Below are 20,723 nucleotides of genomic sequence, written 5' to 3' on the forward strand. Positions count from 1 at the left end.
TATGCGCTGGCTCGAGTTAAAACTGTGCCCAAATCTGTTAAATGTTAACTTGACAGCCCTCTTTGGCACTTTCAATATTGTTCATATTGTAACGTGGCGGCAAAGCACATGAGAGGAACCACCAAGACGGTGAACACTCTATTTATTTACATGGCGCCGAGCAGACAGCCAGAGCACGGTCCGCCGGCACCTTCTTCGTCGTCGTCGTCGTCGCCGTTCATGCTTTGTAAAGGCGCTGTGGTGTATTGCCCACCGCTATGTCCCGTGACAATATTATTCCGTGTGAAGGGGTCCCAAAGTATCGCAACAGAATCTAGAGAAGCGATGCTTTGTTTATAGTCATGCGAACGTGAGAAGTAGTAAATTTTAGAGTATTCAGTCCAAAGAATAACTTTCCGTATGTGTTTTTAATGAACAAAAAATTAAACGCCCCTTTCTTGAGACAACACGGTTAAATTTCGAAGCTTTCTCCAATGCAACCTGAGTACAAGGCAAAGTCCGAAATACCAAGTGCTTCGACCGGGTCGGAATCGCACGATCGGATAGACGTCGGCTTCATAACGCAGAGGGACCCAGGTTCGATTTTGACCTCGGGAAGCGTTTTTTTATTATTATTATTATTTAGGCGCTTAATGTGCCCTTGTGGAAACCCATTGTGTCAGTTCGCTTTCCTGCAGTGCGTTTTGGGCATAACGATTTGGATTTTGCAGTTTGACTTTGGGCTTTGAAGACATTTGCTTTCAAGAAGAGAAAGTTTCGCGTTTCAACCTTCTTTTATTTCAACCAGGATCATCATCGTCGTCAGGGAAAGTCGGCTTCCCTGCAGCGCCTTTTTGGGGTAACGGCGCCATCGCTGAGGTCTAGAAAGCTTCGCTTTAAAAATGGTCTTTTTAGTCGAATCTAAATTATTGGTAATCGAGAGCCGCAGGTATTTGGAATTCGGTACTTGATAGATAGCGTTGCTATTTGCAGAGCAATTAAACGTAATAAATGTTTTGTGAGTAGCTGCGATAACAGCTTTTTTTTAAAGTCAACACACCTTCGTCGTGAACCACACCAGGAAACACATTTATTGCGTGCAGAGATTAAAACAATATGGTTGGCAGTGCGATTCACCTTCTTGAAAATCACATAATCATCAGCATACAGTTTTACCCTTACCACCAAATTCTTATATGCAACATCGTTGACAAATACAAGGAAACCGAGCGTTCGTACAAACGCCGGACCCTCAGTAACGCCAGATTCCGCAAAATAATTTGCCAGTTTTGCCCACTCAGACAACAAATTGTCTTCTGTTAGTAACGTATGCCGTCCAGCACAAAAGCTGGCTGTTTCAAACGCGGGAGCGTTTTTAGGCTCAATGAGCGGTTTTCCGTTGGCGCCAAAGCTCGGTGAGCCAGGCGAGAAGACGACAGAGCAATGGCACAACTAAAGACGCCTTCCGCCAGCTCTGCTGACGTGCTCTCACGACGGGGTGAAGATACAAACCGACCGTGCTTGGCCCCGCGATCCAATGGCCCTCCTCTCACCTGTGTGTGTGTGTGTGTGTGTGTGTGTGTGTGTAATATATATATATATATATATATATATATATATATATATATATATATATATATATATATATATATATATATATATATATAAAACTTGGGTGCGACCACTTGGAAAACAGTAACAAAGACTTTATTTCGACAGTTTCGACCAGTGGCCTGGTCTGCTTCAGGGGGAAAATTCCCTGAAGCAGACCAGGCCACTGGTCGAAACTGTCGAAATAAAGTCTTTGTTAGTGTTTCCCAAGTGGTCGCACCCAAGTTTTTGAATATTTAAACAGTAGCCAAGAATTCCTTCTCTGCTATATATATATATATATATATATATATATATATACATATATATATATATATATATATATATATATATATATATATATATATATATATATATATATATATATATATATATATATATATATATATAGATATATATATATATATATATATATATATATATATATATATACATATGCTGACCTTTTTTGCCTTTAGAACTATTTTCTACGACTTGTTTGCTTCCCTCTCGGGGCCCTTAATCCGACGTTCGTCCCCCGTCGGTTGGCACTAGAGCCCGCTCGAGCTCCCGGATCCGACCTGAATTGGACTGATTCAGCATCTGCTTACCTGGCCCTCGTTGCGGCAGGGGCCGCCCGTTTGTTCCCGCCTGTGCCTCCTTTATTGGATCAGGCGCGCCGTTCGTCCGCGCACTCGAGTGTTTTACCTCTTCTCCTTTCATCACAGACCTCACTCCTGTTCCTCCACTTGTTTGCCCACGCCACCAAATGTAACCGGCACGCTCGCGTAGCCCCCGCTTTCCCTATCCCTATTTTCTTCCGCGCCTCAACGCACGGCTCTCTGCGGTCGCGGCTCGTTTTGGCAGAGCTCCGAAATGAACCAAGTCGGCGCGCATACGGCCGCCCGAACAACCGCCGCGGATCAGCGTTTTCGCCCACCACCGTAGAATGTTTGCTCACGCGCCCGTATATTATTCATCGCGCCCGCGATCTCGCTTTTATACTCTGTTTTACTTTCTGTTAGCAGCAATGAAAAGTGGCTGCCGCGCAGGCTAGCTTCTTTACCTCGCAGGCATGGTGACGCCGTGGTCAGGTGCAAACAGAGAAGCCACGCAGTTTGTTGAAATTAGGCTTACCTCACAGCCGTCGGCGCACCGTCAGATCGGCTTTTCGCCGCGTAGGCGTCATCGTTACCCATATACTGGCGTCACATCTTTCCTGTAAGGATTGGCGCTCGATGGCTCGGCTGAACGGTTGGTCCGCTGAGGGTGCAGAAAAGTCAGCAGTACGCTGACTAGGGGTCGCTGGCATCAATCTGCCGACGGAATCGAGAAACGGGGAGTGATTTGTGGCGTATAAAGAAAGCCATCGCTGCATGTTAGCCCCTCTTCATTGGGCTTTCTTACGGGAGGTAATGGAAAAGGTAAAAGAAAATCAAAGCCCATTTCTCAAGAGAAAGATGGTTAACACGCCAAGCTCTTTCCCGTGCAACCTGAGTCAAAGTCAAAGTTAAAAATCTGACTAGCTTCAACCGCGTCGCAATAGCGCAATCGGATAGACGTCGGCTTCATAACGCGAGGGACCCGTGGAGGTTGGATTCCGACTACGGGGAGCGTTTTTTAAAGCGAAAGCTTTCTTAGTGGGACCGACGGCGTCCTGTCAAAATACTGATTAATTTCCCCATAGACCGGTTGGTCGACCTTAAATGCCCCAATAAGGTCTCTGGACACACGACGCGTGCTCGAAACCGGGATTCCGCTGTGTCAAAACGGTAACTTGAAAATCGCGGACAACACACGCATCGATCATGAAGAAGGAGTACAATAGTAAATATACCTTTATCGTATCGGTTTACATTTACATGGTTCGTAGATGCGACGCGAAAAATCGCCGCATGGGTTTGTTCTTCGTTCGTGATTTGGGTCTTTGTAGGTTTGACGGTCGATTCTACACACTTTCAGCGGAGGATGGACGCACGTTTGACGCAGTTTTTAGGGGCGAAGCTCCTCTCGCTCGGGTCCTGTCCCGTCCCTCGTTGCTGTTGCACACGGCAGCATGATGGTGATTGTGGCAGGATCTTCCTATAGAGATTGGCCAACCAAAGATTGGCCGAAGAGGTCAAAACGTTCAACGCGTTCGTTGCTACCCAACAAGGAGGAGAGGAAGAAGAAGAGGTTGTCGTTCGTCGCCTGCGAGCTGAAGACACGTACCGGGGGTACGCGACACAAGACGCTCTGCAGAAGGCGACGGCCAAGGTGGCTAAAATGTCACACACCGAATTCGCCAACTTACCCATGGAGATTCTCGTCGATCGTCCCAAACAAGCCCTACATAACCACCCCAAACATCGACGTCGTCGACGGGCTTGTCAACGGAGCGGTGGAAAGTGTGGGCGAATGTTTCATGGTTTTACCGATAAGCATTTTAACTTCGCCCTCTCATCATCATTCACTTCGTGGAGATGGCGGGATTTTTTATGTGAGTAAGCTTTCGCGCTTTCCTCAACTTTTTTTAGGAACGGATGGTAAAGTTTTTTTTTTTTTTTTCTTGGGGCGCTGGATGTGCCTTTGTAGAAACCCATCGTATAAGTTGGCTTTCATACAGTGCGTTTAGGCGAAACGGCGGCACAAGGGAGGCATCAAAAGTTCCGCTTTAAAAGGATGTAATGTTAACCTGGCTATGGCCTATAGTTTGCTACCTCACACGTGCCACCTCTCTCACGCTCTTTCCCTTCTGTATCTCTCGTAAAACGATAACCACGGTTCAGGTTTGCTCAAGTGAATTCAGTTTTGCGCCGATCCGCTGATCGCGCGCCATATACCGGAACCTTTTATTACTGTTGGACTTCCCGGAGTGCAGCCACAAGGGGGCGTAGCGCTTTTGGTATTTTTGGGTCAGAACATTGTTTTTAATGGGTATTTTGTATTTGCTACAGAAAAATCAACCCGCCATGCGTTTTTTAATTTAAACACACTGCAAATACCACTTTTGCATTGATATCTTTCCTTAAATATGCCTAATGTTTTCTTTACAACGAGGTGTAAACGGTGGCCGAGGGGGGCCCAAGTGTTTCATCACACTCGATCATTAGAAAAAATACACTGGATTGACAAATACGCATAAAAGAAGCAAGCATCTGCGAAATACTTGTAAGCATATGCGCGTAATACTACCTTTCTTTTTCAAGAGAAACCACTCTTTGCCTCAACTCATGTGCAACGCTGATAAAATTGCTCTTTAAAATCTACCTAGCGTCGTAATAAGTCGCGAGCGTCATAAGTTCGCCCCCGCATAATTTTACGCCTTAAAGGTAAGCGTCGCGAGCCGGCACCCACGTACTTATCCGCGCGAGGCAATAATTAGTATGCACATATTTAGTCGCTCCGTTTTCTCCTTAGTGCGCGAGACTAACTTCAGAACGTTGGGAGAGCTAGGGGGGTGGGGGGGGGGGGGGTTAAAACAACAAAACAAGTCAGTAAGACACGGTCGCGCTGCGTCGAGATAGCCAAGGCTGCGTGTACACCGTCCGAAGTTTATGTTGTCTCGCACCAGGTCCAACGCTCGCTCCGCGCACGGTCCGGCGCGTTTACACCGTGCTCCGATTTCAGCACTGAGCGCAAATGTTTGCACGGAAACCGAGAGCTCGGGCTGCCTTCAGATCTGCGGCCCTGTAAGCGACGGCGGACAAACAAACAAGAAAATTAGCGCGGACGCTCTGCTTCATTTAAGCGTACAAATATTTTTCTTTCTGTAACTGCGGATAACTCGACCTCATCTCTTCCTTGCACTCAGAGATTAAACATCTTACTCTCTTTTTCTTTTCTTTTTTCTTCCTTACAGAAGTGTAAGTAAGTTTAACTCTGCTCTCTCTGCTCGGTTTCCGCGAAAGAAGTCGTTAAGTTATCAAAATAAGAAGACAAAACTTGGGGGAATTTCATTAGTAAGTAAAATAACAAGAAAGGGAGGGAAAAAAACGTAAAATGTCCGATGAAGGGAAACAGAAAATACCTTATTATTCTTGACAGCTTGAGATTATCGGTCAGGTATGGATGCAAATCCTGCAAAAATGTTTTATGATACGGAAATAGCCAGAAATGGCTTCCGCAAAATAGGATTTGTGCCTTACACAGGTACAAAACATGGGACGCACGGATTACACTAAGTTCATAAAGGGCGGTGTTATCAAATCTTAATTATATAGTGCAGCCAAAATGTAACGACGCTCCCAGGAGCTGTTATTGATTTCAAAGCTTTCGGCGTCAGCGTATACTTGAAGAATAAAGTTTCCCGTTCATCGCACATCGAATGAGAGAGAGACCTAACTTTATTGGGAGGAGCTGGTGATCATAGGCGTCGCCCAAGAGCCTTGGGCTCTAGCAGCGTCCTCGGCCAACTGGATGGCCCAGACTTGATCCGCTGGGTCGGAGCTGAGCAACATGGTCTTCCACTGTCCCGCCCGAGGGATTCTGCGCGCAGGTGAAGCCGCCTGCGGGCAAGCCCATAGCATATGTGCTAGGCCTGCCCTTTCCTTACATTTCCTTACATCGACTGGTAATTCGTTTACTTGTGACCACTGAAGAAAAATCTACAAGAGTTCCCTCTTAGTAAATAATTCGATCAGCCAAGCTATATGACCTTGTAGGTGCGTAATAGGCCCCGGACAGAATGACTATGAAAACTGAAGCCTAGCAATGGCGTTGAGCAGATTTGAATGTTACTGACTTTGACTTCGTCTACTTGATCCTCCGTAAAGCGTGGCTTGTAGACGTACCTCTAAGACGCTAGTGACTAGCCCCCTCACGCGTCGCTGGTTTGGTTGATATTAGCGCCGTTTTCTGTAAATACATTCTTTTACCCCAGTTTTCCCCGCGACATTTTCGAAACATAGCATGATTTATTCAGCTTACTAAACACAGACAGCATTAGTGGTGATTTATGTTTGCTCCCATAAATTTACCTTACATTAACGTTCCCGTTAAAATAAATGTTCCCGCTAAGTATTCTACTCACTAAGCATCGACGTTCGGTTTGCAGTGCTAAGGCTGAGTTCGAATAATCCCGGGCCATCTCCGCTAACGTGAAACCTGGGGAGGGGCGAAGGGGCGAAGTGAAACCTGGGGAGGGGCGGAGGGCCTTTGCGTTGTTGCCCACGGAGATGAAACCGTTGGGGGGGGGGGGAGGGGTAAGGTATGCAGCTTGCTGTAGGTCTCGTGTCTTTGAAGGGCAAAGCGTTCTAGCGCGAGGCGCTAGAAAACGAGTGTCCCGATTTTTGAGTACCGTGACTACGTGATGCTACACGACATGGGACGACGACGACATGAGACGCTGACAGCCCGAGCTCCTAAGGAGCTTCTCCCCTAAAAAATTGGAGAACTCATAGTTGTGCGCGGAGACTTAATTAGCATGTACTATCGGAAGGAATGCCGAAAGTCACTAACTCTCCGGAAAGCAACATAGAGGAATCAGCTGTTTTTTTTTTTTGTGCGTGTGTGTGTGAAAACGAGATTATTGTTAAATGTTAGGTAAGAACGACAACATACTATTCGTTCATTCTGTTTACCACAAGGTACCACAAGCTTTCCCTCGGAGTTGTAACCCTGTAGAGGGACGGAATCAAGTTCAGCACGACGTATATAAGCAGGTAAGCGGGGTGCTACTGCAAGTAACGAGGATAGATAAGACAATGCCAACTGCTCGGGACGCCGAATGAGTGGAAAATGGTTAACAGTGTTGGACCGTGTACGAAGCAACTCCTCGCGCTCGGGCATTCCGGCGCACGTACACTATCAGAACACGTTCGGGTGCAGTTGCAGGCCGCGTAACTTTCCTCAAGGGCGATGTGGGTCGCAGTTTCCTTTCCGCAGGCTGCGCACGGAATCAATATAACCTTAGCGCGCAGGCCTAACCCTGCGAGCAACGCCAAAGAGGCAAGAAGGACGCGTAAGCGTTGTGGGTAATCCCGCGGAGGTGACTTTGCGCGCGTGAGGGGCCGAGTTTACAAAAGCGTCGCCATGCTAAGGTCGGGAAACGGGGTGTGACCGCTGCCCATCGCATTGCGATGGTAAAACCCTCACTTACACGGTCTTCTTTGTCGAGCATGCGTTACCAAGAGGCGTGCATTTAGCGAGAGGGGGGAGACGCGATAAAGCCTAGGGTCCAAGCCGACCGCCTGCGCAGCGGGTTGGGCGAAAGATTCCGACCAGAAACGATTTCGCCGTGAGCGGCCCGGGCTTCTCCAGGCGAGGTATTGACGCCCCGGGGTGGTACGCCGGGCCCGGCTCAATTCTTTTCCTTTTTTGTCCTTTCCTCCCTGTTCATGTGTTTGCCATTTCTTTTGTTACTGTCTCTACCCGCCCCGTGAAAGGGACGAGCCGCCTGCGGATGAACATCCTGGCCATAACGGGAACGATAGCCGAGTAGCTCAAGCGCGCATTCAACGGCGGCGATACGTCGTTCTGCGAACGTATTACCTGATATATCGGCATACTTGAAATGAAAAATGCATGGCGAGATATACTGGGGAATATCCTTTGAACCACTACGATTTGTGCGGGTATGTATGCGAGACTAGCGGAAGTACCCGAATATGACCGGGTGGGCCAATGCGCCAGCGGAGCATAACACATAATAGGTGCGGAGTACCTTAGGACCGCACAACGTCCGTCCGAGGCCGTGCGCAGAGCATTTACAATCGCAAAAAATCACACAGGCTCCAGCAGGATTCCAGCCTGTGTCTGGTAGGCCAAACAGAGTTAGGGTCAGTCGTCTTACCCATTGGTCTACGGCCGTGAGTTAGTACCCGAGAGTCAAATGGCTTACTCCCTCGCCAGTAACAGTGCGGAGTACCTTAGGACGTCCAAATGTCCGTCCGCGTCCATCCGTGCGCACACCACCATCAAGCGAAATTCGATTTGAGCCGTAAGTGGCAGTTTCATGTAGGGAATAATCAAGGTGCAGCTCACGGCTCAAATCGAATGACGGTCGCGGCGCAAATCGGATGTCACTCGGGGCGCAAGTTGAATGTCATTTCGGGTCCCCGTACTCCGCACCTTCGCCATCATCCACGGAGTGAAGATGCTGATGCTGCCATTCTTAGTTATTCGTTACTCGCCATAATTAGATCACAGTGGAGTTGTATACGAAGAAGAAGATAGCCTTTATTCCATCAGCGAGACGCTACAATGGCCACAAATTTCTGCCTGTTCAATGCATGGGCTCCTACTGAAGGCGGGTATCGGGACGGACAAAACCAAGACTGCTCGCGGGCTGTAATATTGACGGAAACGTGTGAAAGTGCAAAAAGGTTGATTCAAGATATCATTATCCATTCGAGATATTTTCTCCAACTACGCGCTATCAGAAGTTTACGGCTCTTTTAGTTTGACATGGACTCCACCACCATAATTTACAGCGAGAAGTTCGTGTATTGAAAGATGGTAGTTTGGGAAGCCCGTGCCCCCAATGTCAACAGCTAAATACGCAGTTGCCATGGGGACAGCCACTTTGGTCCGGCTGTACTGACTGGTGCGGTCAGTGCAGTGACCAGCTGCGCCACGCCGCCCACCGCATGCAAGCTCGCTCGCTCGCTGGATGTTTCCCTCTGCGCGGAGGCAGTGCTCGCGTTGAATATTGAAACCCCTCGGGCCACACGCCCCACGCGCACCGAGGCTGGAGCCGCAGTCAGCGCGGTCGAAAGTGCTCCAGCGCGCTCTCATGAAACTTTGAGTCCGGATCCCCACTAGCCCCCTAAGCATCACGACGCACGGCGCATGCAATCGCGAGCGCGTAATGGGCCTTGTGCTGCGAGGGGCTTCTGCGGGTCCCGGGGATGCGCAAACGTCGGCTAAAGGACATTTGCCGACCAGCCGCGTGCGTGGTCAAAGCGTGTGGGCGTCGCCAACGCGCGGAAGCATGAATGTTTGCCGCTGGAACGAGCATATACGTCCCATTTATCCGTACCTGCGTTTTACTGCTGCTGAGCGATAGCGGCTGAAAGCATATTGGGAGACCGGGATACAGCTCACTGCGGAAGTAAGCACGGCCGCGGATGTTTGTGTGGCTGCATAAGGCATAAGAAGCAACAGGAAGATGCGACGGTACACGCTTCTAAGCCTGTGGCCAGCGCCAGGAGGAATTGATCGCACGGTGCGACAAGGCGGACGTGTTTACACATACAGGAAGATGGTTTCCAGGAGTGCATGCTAAATAATGAGAAATCGAAAGGTAGACCAGAGATGTGTACTGGTGAACGACAACCGAAAGGTCTGGAATTACAAAACCGTCACTAAATAAAGTTTACAATATCTCTCTCTCTCTCTCTCTCTCTCTCTCTCTCTCTCTCTCTCTCTCTCTCTCTCTCTCTCTCTCTCTCTCTCTCTCTCTCTCTCTCTCTCTCTCTCTCTCTCTCTCTCTCTCTCTCGCTCGCTCGCTCGCTCTCGCTCTCGCTGTCGCTCTCTCTGCGGAAACGTTGTCCAGTGTTTGGCTCCAGCTATGACCCAACAAAGTAATAGACAACGTTAACAAGCAGCCACAGAGATATGGGGGAAATGCTAGGCATGCGGCCTCACCAGAATAAAGTAAAAGCTCGTTACTTCGAACTTTTGGTTAATTTGAACTGACGCCCTGGTCCCGGCACAGCCCTGTGTATTTCAACGGGGGAAAACTCCGGATAATTCGAACGCGTCAGTATCCAGAGCGGTTAATTAGAACTATGGTCCCCTGGTTTCCATCGCTCCTCGCAAAACAAGTCAGCCCAGAGTGATTACAATGTGTTGCAAATCCAAACCAAACCAAATTTATAACAGATGCAAATGAACGAAACAGAAGAACAACAGCTTGGCGCGCGCGCTACGCTCCTGCAATAGATTATTTCGCTAGGCTACAGAGGGCGCTGCGCCACAGGCGCCAGGGCTCCGGCGCATGCCATTATTATTTACGAAACATTATTTACGAAATCACCTTCCACAAACGTGTAGTAGCTAGCGCCTAATTCGCGATAACGAGTCCGGAAGTGGCGTCGTAGTGTTCTGCCCGCGCAGTGTGGCGCGATTTCCATACATTCTAGCGCCCGCCCGCTAATTATAACTCCGCTTAATAAGAACAATTTTATGGTCCCCTGTCCTCTTCGAGTTCGAATTAACGAGCTTTTACTGTAATATAAAAGAGGGCAAGTGACATTTGCTAACACAAAAAGCTAAAGAAATGGCACGAATAATATAACCATGTTGATATATGGCCAATACAACCATAACAAACAATGACAATCAATCTTGCCGGGTATACGTAACAAAATGGGTGACTAATTAGCATGAACGAGCTATCGAGACACCGGATGTCATAACTCAGAGGAGGTATATATATTAGCAATCAGAGGTACTTAAAATGAAGAGGTAATGAGTGAGCATAGTAACGTGGCGCACTTTTGTATTCACTTCTTTTTGAAAGAAACAATACGTGAAAGTATTCAGTGAAATTAAACTAGTCGTTACTTGACAGTCTATCGGGGCAGTTCCCAATGTTATAAAAACATTTGTAATGGTCTATATTGCGGTAAAAAAATGACAAATTGAATTGAGAGCACGATAAATTTGGGATCGAAGTAATCTAGAGTAGGCGAGCCGCTATCTGTCGAACAGCTTCAATTTTGCTGACCTCAGAGTGTCAATACGGAATCTACACAATCCCTGCGTGTTCAAGTATCGAAAAAAAATAGTGATAAACGTGACCACCTCAATTGCTTTCGGGGTAACCGATAACGCCCAGGGTAAGGAACATAGTTTCTCAATGCTTTAAAACCAACCATATGTGGCGTCCAAAAGACAGGTTGTAGTAAAAGTAACGCCCAGATATTTGTACAAGGTTCAGCAACGAAAACGACTGACAATGATTAAGCTAAAAACGATGGCGTTGTGTTCTTGACAAAAACATCGCAGCGGGTTTCGTGGAGTTGATGTTCATTTGGCATGTATCAACCCGAATGCAGGACAAAGCAAAAGATTGGCCAAGCCGGGCATGATCTTGAATTGAATCAACCACGTCGTACAAAACACAATTATCAGCGTAAAGACACATGCTAGTAAGTATGTTAGGGGGGCAGGTAATTCCTCACCAAAAATAGTAGCGGGCCGATAACCGATCCTTGACGAATACAAAAGATACGTTGACAATCGTAGAATCTGCGCATATAATAGTAAAATGTTTTCTGCAATAAGAAATACGACCACAGAAAGGACGATGCTGCTTAAGTTCTTATTATTGTCAAAATTAACGTATTCTACTGTCAGTTCCTTGCCGCTGAAAACTTCCGCCAGCCTAGAATGTCACGTGTTTATCAGTAATCAAAATACAAATTGCGGTTTTCGGCGCCAACGGCTGTAAGGAGTAGCGTAGCGGATGGCTGCAGAACAATTGTAAGCCTCTAAAGTTCTTTAACGTGCGTAGAAATCTTGTGAACAGAAGGACCGATTTCGTTCTTCACCTCGATGAAAAAGACAGGCTTCTCAGTAGTCGAATGAGTGTACTACAGAACCAGTGCGATTACCAAGCGATCGGTCCAAAACGGAGAAACACGTTTTCTGTTTGTAACCTTTATTTGGTCGGCCTTTGAGTCCTCGTGGAAACAGCAGAGACTAGATGTTATTGACTTCCGTGAGAATTGCGTCTTTTTTTTTTTTTATTGGACACATTTGGTTCACTCTTCACCGCCGCCTCCTTTCTTGCCTCTTCCCTTCCCCTTGCCTTTGCCCCCAGCCTTCCCGCCAGACTTCTCCGCGGCTATCTTGTGGCCTTTAGCGCCTGGCTCTTCGTCAGATTTGTGGTCATGCTTGCCTGTGTCAGCCGCGTCTGGAGTGAAGAGGAAGATTATGACAAAAAATTAGCGCGATACTCTTTTATGTTCAGCTTATGTATGACTGAAAAACATTTCTTTTTTATTTGCTCTGGATAATTTTTTTTACTCGCCAACCAGGAAAAGAGAAAATGGCTTGAATATTAAAAGGAGCTAGGATAAAAGGAAACATAAGTTTGTTACGAGAAACGTCGTCATACGCAACAGCAGAAAAGTGATGCGAGTTTTTGCGTACAGACGGGCTAGAGCGAATTCGAAATTGCAGCTCTTAACTGTTCACTTTTTTTTTTTTTTTGCATGTCGACAAAAGTTTCAGCTGCATAAGTTCAATCTTAAGAGCTCGCATTTTTAAAAAGCAACTGTTTTGTTCACAACAAATTAGTGTGTAGGATGTTGAAAGGGCAGGAGATAAAGCACAAATCAATAAAGTTTGTCAAATTTGTCGGCTCTAACGTGCCTAGAGCTCAGTCTGTTCACGCAGTTTACGGCTGCGTTTCTATGCTCTCGCGCTGTGCGAGCTTACCGAAAAGATTGCTTTTACAAAAATGGCATCTATCTCTCTTTACGTGTGACCAAATCAAGAACGGTGGACGTTGCACCCTGCCTTTCACGAGCAAAGCTCCTATCATTTTGCTGTATTGCAATACAAGCGAGTAAATCTAAGCTTAGCAGCACAGCCATGAACGCAGAATAGCCCTTTCGTACCGACCGCCAGCAACAAATATTAAAAATGTTCCCTCTATTCAATAAAACGACAGTGGAACATTCATGGGTATCTTATAAAAAACGTCAATATCTCGAGTCACCACAATGGTCAAGACTAACTCCGCACGCAAACAAATCGGTACTACGTTGCTCTGCTTAGCGACTCGGCGTTCTACTCACCTTCGGCGTGGCAGCAAGCCACTAGCGTGACGACCAGCAAGCCGAGGAGAATAACTGTCGATGCTTTCATGTTTTTCGGCCACTACGTTAAGTGCGTGACCACTAGGCGCTTATATGCATCCTCTAAACGCCTCCCTCGGGAACCGCGTGCTCAGGCAACTCCGCGTAGTATTCGATCACCTGTCAAGGAGTGAGTTATCGCGTGCGGTTTTCGGCCAACACGTGCGCTGGCCGGAACTCACGCAGCTATATATATACACGTACAAAACGCTAGCTCATGCAAAAAAAAAGTAGAGGAAAAGTCTGACGTTCACAAAAGCAGCTGAAAAGAAGTTCAACAGCAACAGCTGTCATGTAGGTAGTTGCCAGAGCGCATAAGCTTAGGCCTAATTGACGGCGCGCGTCCAGGTCTTACAACGTCAACCGCTCACCGCAGCTTAAAGCAAGCAGAGTAGAAGGAGTACATTTTCTAATGGGTACCTGTTGGTTATGTTAGATTTCAAATCACAGCGTTAGGCCTAACATCCTATGTTTACGCAACTACAGGCAACCTCCATGTTAAGCCTAACGACATGCCAAGCAACACTATACTCATTGTACATCGAGCCACTGGTACCAGCTGACGAGGTTAGACCTCAAAGCTTGGCGTTAGGCCTAACCTCTACTACGCATCAACGTTTCCGCAAGCGATCTACAAAACTGAAAAATACGGTAGGCTTCACAGAGCGAACGCTCTTCTACGTCCGCGAGTTCGACCGACGTAGGCTAGCAACGCTTTCGCGCTAAAAATTCTGCCGCGCGAACATTCATAATGCGACATTACATTAAGACCCAGAGGGTCGGCCAGAGGCGTCCGAGTTCGTTCGGACCACTGGTTTTTACAAGAGGAAGACAGGAACAAAAGCCGGACGCCTTTGTTACAGTGGGACACGGGGTTTCCAGGATTAATCAGTCTCAGGAGAGTTGGCGACGACACGTCGACCGTAAAAGCATGCACTTTTTCCCCCGACAGGCGCCTTCTTTGTGTTGAGCACTGCTGACATGTCAAGAGTTTTGCGATGGCGATGTCTGACTAACGAGCGTTATGCTTAGTTTTTTCTTTGTCGCGATGAAACTTTTTCTCTCCTCTCTTTTCTGGGTTTGTGCTGACATGTGCAAGTGTCGGAGGGAATTGGATTAGGGCCCGATGATTTTCGCCCCAATCTTCGAAAGCTTTTATCAGTAGGTCATTTCTTCAAGTCTCACATCGCACGCCAGAGAAAAAATAACTACGATAATCTCAGTTCGCGCGCTCTGCAGCTGTTGCTGTGATAGTTCACGCCGAGTAAAACTTGATAGTTCAAGTCAAGCAGGTCGATATGAGTTATAATGCTGTCCATGAGACCCCGCCATTCAAAATAAGCTCGTGTGTAAGGAAGAATTGTCGTTTACGCCAAGCTAAGCAGTGCACCTAACTTGCACGCTTCAAGGACTTCTACTTATACCCCTGTTATGTGATTTCTCGGGCATAGGAATTGTATGCGCACAGGAATGACCCTCTTCATCTGCCGAAGATTACCGTAATTTCTTTTACATCCCAATGTTCGCACTTAGCTGCTGTTCCTAACAAGAGCGTTTCGCTTCGATTATCAGCTCTCAGATGGCTTCTTAATGAATTTATAAACAGTTATAAATCTTCTCCAAAATATTTTACCCAGTACGGCAGGAGGAAGATAATATAATACGTTACAAACAATACCCGGCAGCTTGATTGCTTTGTGTTTTTTCTATAAAAAAAGTCAGGCTTCAGGCTGTCGGATGACGTTTCCTCTGTCTTTGCCTAAAGTGAGTTAGGGTATTTTTTTGCTGAAGAACTTTATGTAGGAAAGTTAACAGTCGCTGCATGCTCAATTAGATAACGCACAGAAATGATGTATACTCTTTGTCCGCAGCTGAAAGGCACCCATCATCGACACTGGCTGTCAGTATCCACGGTCAGTGCCTTTAGAATCAGCAGCGAATAAGGAGTCTCGTCAGCCAATTTCGAATTGAATACTTCGGGTAGAAATAAAATTGCGTGCAATGTGGTATGAGCCCATGACCCAGCTCTGGAACAAAAGAAAAAAACAGTATGTGAGCAGCTAAATATCAAAATCAATCCGCATAATTAAATTGATTATTCGTTATTCACAATAAATTTTGATATTTTTTAATCGTGCTTTGCGTAATCATAGTGGCCTTTGACCCTAAATTAATGGGCATCGATTAATGCCATTATACCTATGAAATCAAGCAAGTTCGGGGGTTGTGGTTTGGTATAAAACTGTGAATTTTGACTCCGGTTAATTCGAATTTCCATATTCCGGCCAAATATTAGCGACCCCGCCAAGATCAAAATAGCGAGTTGACTATATTGCCAGAAACACACTTGATTCAACGTGAACCTTACAAATATTTTTTTTTAGTGCGGGGTAAGTCAGTGTTAACTCCCTCCCTATATCAGCCTTATGCAGCTCGTCTAGCATAAGGCTGATTAAGGCTGGCATAAGGCTGAGCAAAACCTCACATTACAGATTTCTACTGTATGGAGCAATGCTACAACTAGCATGCGAATTCGTCCTTGTGCATGCTAGTACTCATAAAAACAGTGCGTGCACTCTTGATAGGGTGTTGAAGCACCTGAAGCACACAACCTCCAAAGGAATCTATTTACTGTCACCAGTTCGACCCAGCCTTCGCACGTTAGGCCGCACCGTGCACTCTCTAATCTGTTCGGCCTCGAAAAAAAAATGCAGGGTCAAAATCCGCAAACCACTGCCGATAGGCTCAAGTCGCCGAAAGGTAACGTTTACGACCGCACACCCGCCAGCGACGCATGCGATATAATTTTGGTGTCACCTCAAGCAACGTGCAGCTGAGATTCCTTTTTTTTTGTAGTAAGTGGAGTCCCTAAATGTCACGGCGTACGCCGAGAGCAAGCGGGTTTAATACCTGTATTCGGAATCAACGCCGGAACTTCAGCTTTCGGTTTCCGAGTTTTTCCACACGCATTAATGCCACCTTCACCGCAATGCAGCCGATATCAATGACGTAGCCAAAATCAGGCACTACTTTGCTGCATCGTTCTGAAAGTCTGCGCGGACTACTTGGGAAAGTCGAATATTCGATGCTTTCGAATGAACGAATGCCAGTAGAGAGATAGAGAGAGAGGGAACAAACATTTATTGATGAGCGTAAGTAGCAGCTGCTACCCAATACAGATGTGTTCGGGCGGCTATACGGGAGAACTGGGGCAGTATTCTCGTAACTGTCCCTTTTGAAAACGTCCCTTTTGCGCTCCTTCCTCGTGACGTACTTCCGGTTAAACAGTGAGCGTTGGCAGTAGGTTTGCCGCGCTTGCGTTACGTCACTTCCGGTTGTTTGCTTTTAGCCAATCAGGGCTTGCCGAAAACACTTTTGAAAAGGACAAAACTCGGGAATACCGCCCTGGACATGCACTTATCTCTGCGCTTTTTATCTGTAAGTGGAAAGTTTTGCGATGTACAGAGCATGGAAAAAAAAGTTTACACTCCCGCGCAAGACTTGAATGGCGAAGCTGTTGTAGGTGAGCACTGCCGGACACATAGTTAAGTTTCAGTATCATTGTGTACTTGCATAGTTTCGGTGCTAGTAATCGCCGTCATAATGCATCGAAGAGGTCATGTTCTTCTTCGTGGCGAGTGGTGGATGCAAAGTCATCCTCGGCATTGTAGACTTCAACCAGCTCAAGTGGCGAAGCTTGCACCAAGTCACGCAAGGCTTGAACCACAGCGAAGCTGCAGGATTTATTTATACGTGAGCACTTAAGGACACATTAGCACGCATTCGTACAAGTTTGAAATTGTTTATTTACATGTTCCGTCGTTGCTTTGCACTGTGATAGTAGCATTCATCGTCATATGCATCGATATCGTCATGTTATCCATGCCAAGCGTTACATGCACGGTAGCGTTTGACGACAGCGGTGGAGTTTTGTTTTATTTTATTTATTTTTCGCTAAAGCCACTACGCGTGCCGAGAAGGTTCGGAGGTCGCCTCCGTTTTTTCTCAGTATTTTCTTCCTGCAACACCGAACTTACGGCTTGTACAATAGCTCCGCTGTTAAAAACGTTTTTTTTTTATATTATTGGTCTGTAAATTTCCTCATTGAAAATTTAAAATACCAGTTTTCCCCGCTTTGTCTAAACTCAACGTTGCTTCGAGAAATTGACTTATACGCAGGTTGAACTCTTGTTTCTGGAACGTTGCCTCTGCAGTTTTGTATGGAGCAGCCAAAAAATTCAGAAAAAAACTCAAGACGAAGCCAGTGAAGGTAAGAGTCGGTGATTCGCAAGTACACGTGTCTTTCTGGCTGCTCGGAGTATAAATAGCTCCTCAATTTGTTGTTATTCTTTCGTTATCTTTTTTTTAACAAACTCTTGTAGTGGCGACTGGAAGTTTGAGACTAAGTACAGGCCTGGTTCACCCTCGAGGAAAAAGTACAATTGTCTCTGGGCGTTCTTTGCTCTTGTCAATAGCTCTAGATTGTCTGCCCACCGCTATAGCTGAGAGTGTTTGCGACAAGGCGATTGTATCGGTGTCCGCGAGAAGCGTGCAGAAAGAGTAACGTTCCCCTTAGTTTCGCCTGTCAGAAAAAGGAACCCTCGTTTTGTCTGTCACAACCTCCTCCTGCGCAGCTTTTGTCTCACAGCCTGCATTCTTTGAAAGCAAGGAACCTTCATGGCACAAGAGATGAGAAACAAAATCTGACGATGCTGAAAAAGCTTGACAGCATCGTTATATACACCAGCGTAGTCTTTACCTGGAAGGAACAGCTTATTATGGTCTAGAGAGGGCACGATGTTATTTAAGTTGAAAAAAGAGACGTTACAGTTTGAAGTACAATAACGTGATGTTGTGTGTCTGCATTTCATTTGTCGAACTAACAAACGGAGAGTAGCTTGAGGTCTCGCTTCTGTATGTTCCCAGTAATGGTTTAGGCTAAAAATCTGCGAAAGTGAATGTTTACGAATCTTGTAAACGAACTACGAACAGCGTTGCCAGCGCGGAATGACGACGACAGTTCTGATACTGACCCACTCTGCGAAAATAGCGCATAACACTGTAGCAGGGTCCTATCAGCTACATTCCGACTGGCTGAATGTAGTCGAAGACCACTCATCAACATTCCAGTTGACTGCGATGGCCGAACAACACACCCAGTCAGGTGGATTGGCCAGTGACGACGGTAGTAGCAGTCATGGAGGCCGTGATAAGAACGTCCGGCTCTCCCGTATTCATTCACCTCTTCCTTCCCGTCGTTTGCAGCAAGCTCTCTAAGGATGAGTTGCTATACCATGGGCTTAAATAGCTCCGCGGTATTCGTGGCTGTCAGCTTTGAAGTTGGCATCGTCTTCTCCATCACTTGCCTCCAAGCAAGCGTACCCACGCAGGTGTACTGCCAGGTGGCAACGACAGCAGCCGTCATAGGCTCATCGACGATTTACCGATTTCCTCTGGCCGCGACGTCAGCGTACCCGACCAAAACATATGCTTTCACAACTCATTGAGAAGTGATGTTCACGCATTCCGAAATTATACGAGGAGGCTCAGGAGCCTCGTTATTTTAGGCAGTTACTGTGAGGGTGTCACCAAAAACAACTTTATTTCACTTGTTAACATTCGACAATAAGTATGCGAGCAGTTTCGCATAAATTCACTCCAAATTATCTGTTCCTGCTACTGTGACAGTGACTACGTTGACGACTGTAAACGGAGCTCGGATGACTTACATTGCGGTTACGAATAGGAACCAGCAATTTAAGTCACTGACTAATATTTTATGGCTTGGCGCCCCCGCACAGTGCATGGCGGCTATGCAATCGTTGACAAAGTAAGCCTTTCAAGCAGCACACGCCCGTAAACGCTCCCACGTCGAATTTCGATATTTCTTGCGCGCACACACACACACACAAAAGAAAAACGAAGAAAAAAGGAAAACAATGTAGAACCAAAGCACAGAATCAAATCGAAACACTTGTAACCGTCCGGCCGCTAAGCTCACGGCCATCATTCACGAATCTTTGAAAAGTGCTCGAAAGACAAGTGTACGTTTTCTTTTTTTCTTTTCTTCCGTCGGTCCTTAAAAAAAATGCCTGCTGTAAGGATTTCAAGACGAGGAAGTTGATAGGAGACGAAAAAGAATGTTCGATTGAAACCATGGCTTTTCCTAACTGGGATGTATGCGAGAAATAGAGAATAAACCCGCATGAAAGGGCGGCACCAGCGGCATGGACGATCCGGACTATAACCGATAAATATACGAAAGGAGCAAAAAAGGAGCAAAAAAAAAATAGACGGGGAAATGTCAATTCCAATAAAAAGGCTAAAAGCGGTGAAGGCGGAATAGAAACGGTTCCAAAGTCGGCGAGACAAGAGATAAATAAAAGAGGAACGAGTCTGCGCGTCAGACCCCTGAGGATGCGGCTTGTCAGAGATGTAGAGGATCGTGGCTCGCCTCTTCTGTCCTAATTGGACTCCCGGAGCTGGCGGGATCCGCTGTCGGAACCATGGACATGCCCGCGGCATGACAGACGTTCGCCACTATGCGGATGTACTTTTTTTACTTGTTATTTTGCCTCGCGGTTTGACAAACTGCACCAGACCCTTTGTGGCCGCGTTTCATTAAAGCCGGTCTCTCACCAATCTTAGAAGCGTCGCTTCAGCTGCTCGCTACGAGAAATATTGCTCGCATAAAAGGAAGGAAAAAAGGCAATGCGCGCTCCACATACTGTGTCGGAAATAAATTCGAAGGAATTTCAGCTGGTTTTTCATTGCATATAGGGTCAATATGCTTCGACAGCGATGTGTCTGCGTTACAATATGACTCGTGTATGGTTCGCTTTTTTGTGTGTGTATGCAAGACCGCATACGAGGCCCAACTTTTTTACCTACGTAAGCGCCGCTGATACTACCGCTTGCTTATTTTCCCCTACAGAAGTCTTGAATTCGTAACCTTTCGCTTAAGGAGCACTGCTGTTGTTAAAATACCGACAGATAGAGCTCTATGTTGCCACATTGAGCTAGTTCACCTCTTTAAGAAGAAATGAAGCACGCATGCCGCTTTCGTGGTATATCTGAGAGGGAAAAAAAGCTTGATTACGGTTGCAAGATTTGATGCTATCGACCAGAAAGGGATAATGAGAGCGATAAGCACGAACAAAGAGAAGTTTATAGAGGCATATTATTGCCCCAGTTTGTTTCTCACATATTAGCCCGGTGAAAATAAGGCGGACTACATGAACTAACGACTTTCATCGGGAAGCTTCAGATTAAAAGTGGAGCCGTTAGTTAAAAGTGGAGGCTTTCGTGGCACGCTAATTAACTCTGCCCGAAATTCTTCTCCCCGCCTCATTTTTACGAGCG

General features: G+C 46.5%; 1 protein-coding gene and 1 long non-coding RNA gene across 2 annotated transcripts in view; one reads left to right on the forward strand and one right to left on the reverse strand.

Moving 5' to 3' along the window:
• LOC144170106 (ras-specific guanine nucleotide-releasing factor 2-like) overlaps positions 1-20,723 on the forward strand; it is a 333,796-nt gene that overhangs the window by 177,229 nt on the left and 135,844 nt on the right. The window lies entirely within an intron of this gene.
• On the reverse strand, positions 12,141-13,439 carry LOC144167681 (uncharacterized). The gene is made up of 2 exons (XR_013322089.1): positions 13,302-13,439; positions 12,141-12,412 (listed from the first exon to the last, which is right to left on the reverse strand). It is a non-coding gene; the product is annotated as an uncharacterized LOC144167681 (long non-coding RNA).

This window comes from Haemaphysalis longicornis, unplaced genomic scaffold (genome assembly GCF_048455015.1).
Source record: "Haemaphysalis longicornis isolate Haplotype H1 unplaced genomic scaffold, Haemaphysalis longicornis Haplotype H1 scaffold_2, whole genome shotgun sequence".
Taxonomy (NCBI): Eukaryota; Metazoa; Arthropoda; class Arachnida; order Ixodida; family Ixodidae; genus Haemaphysalis; species Haemaphysalis longicornis.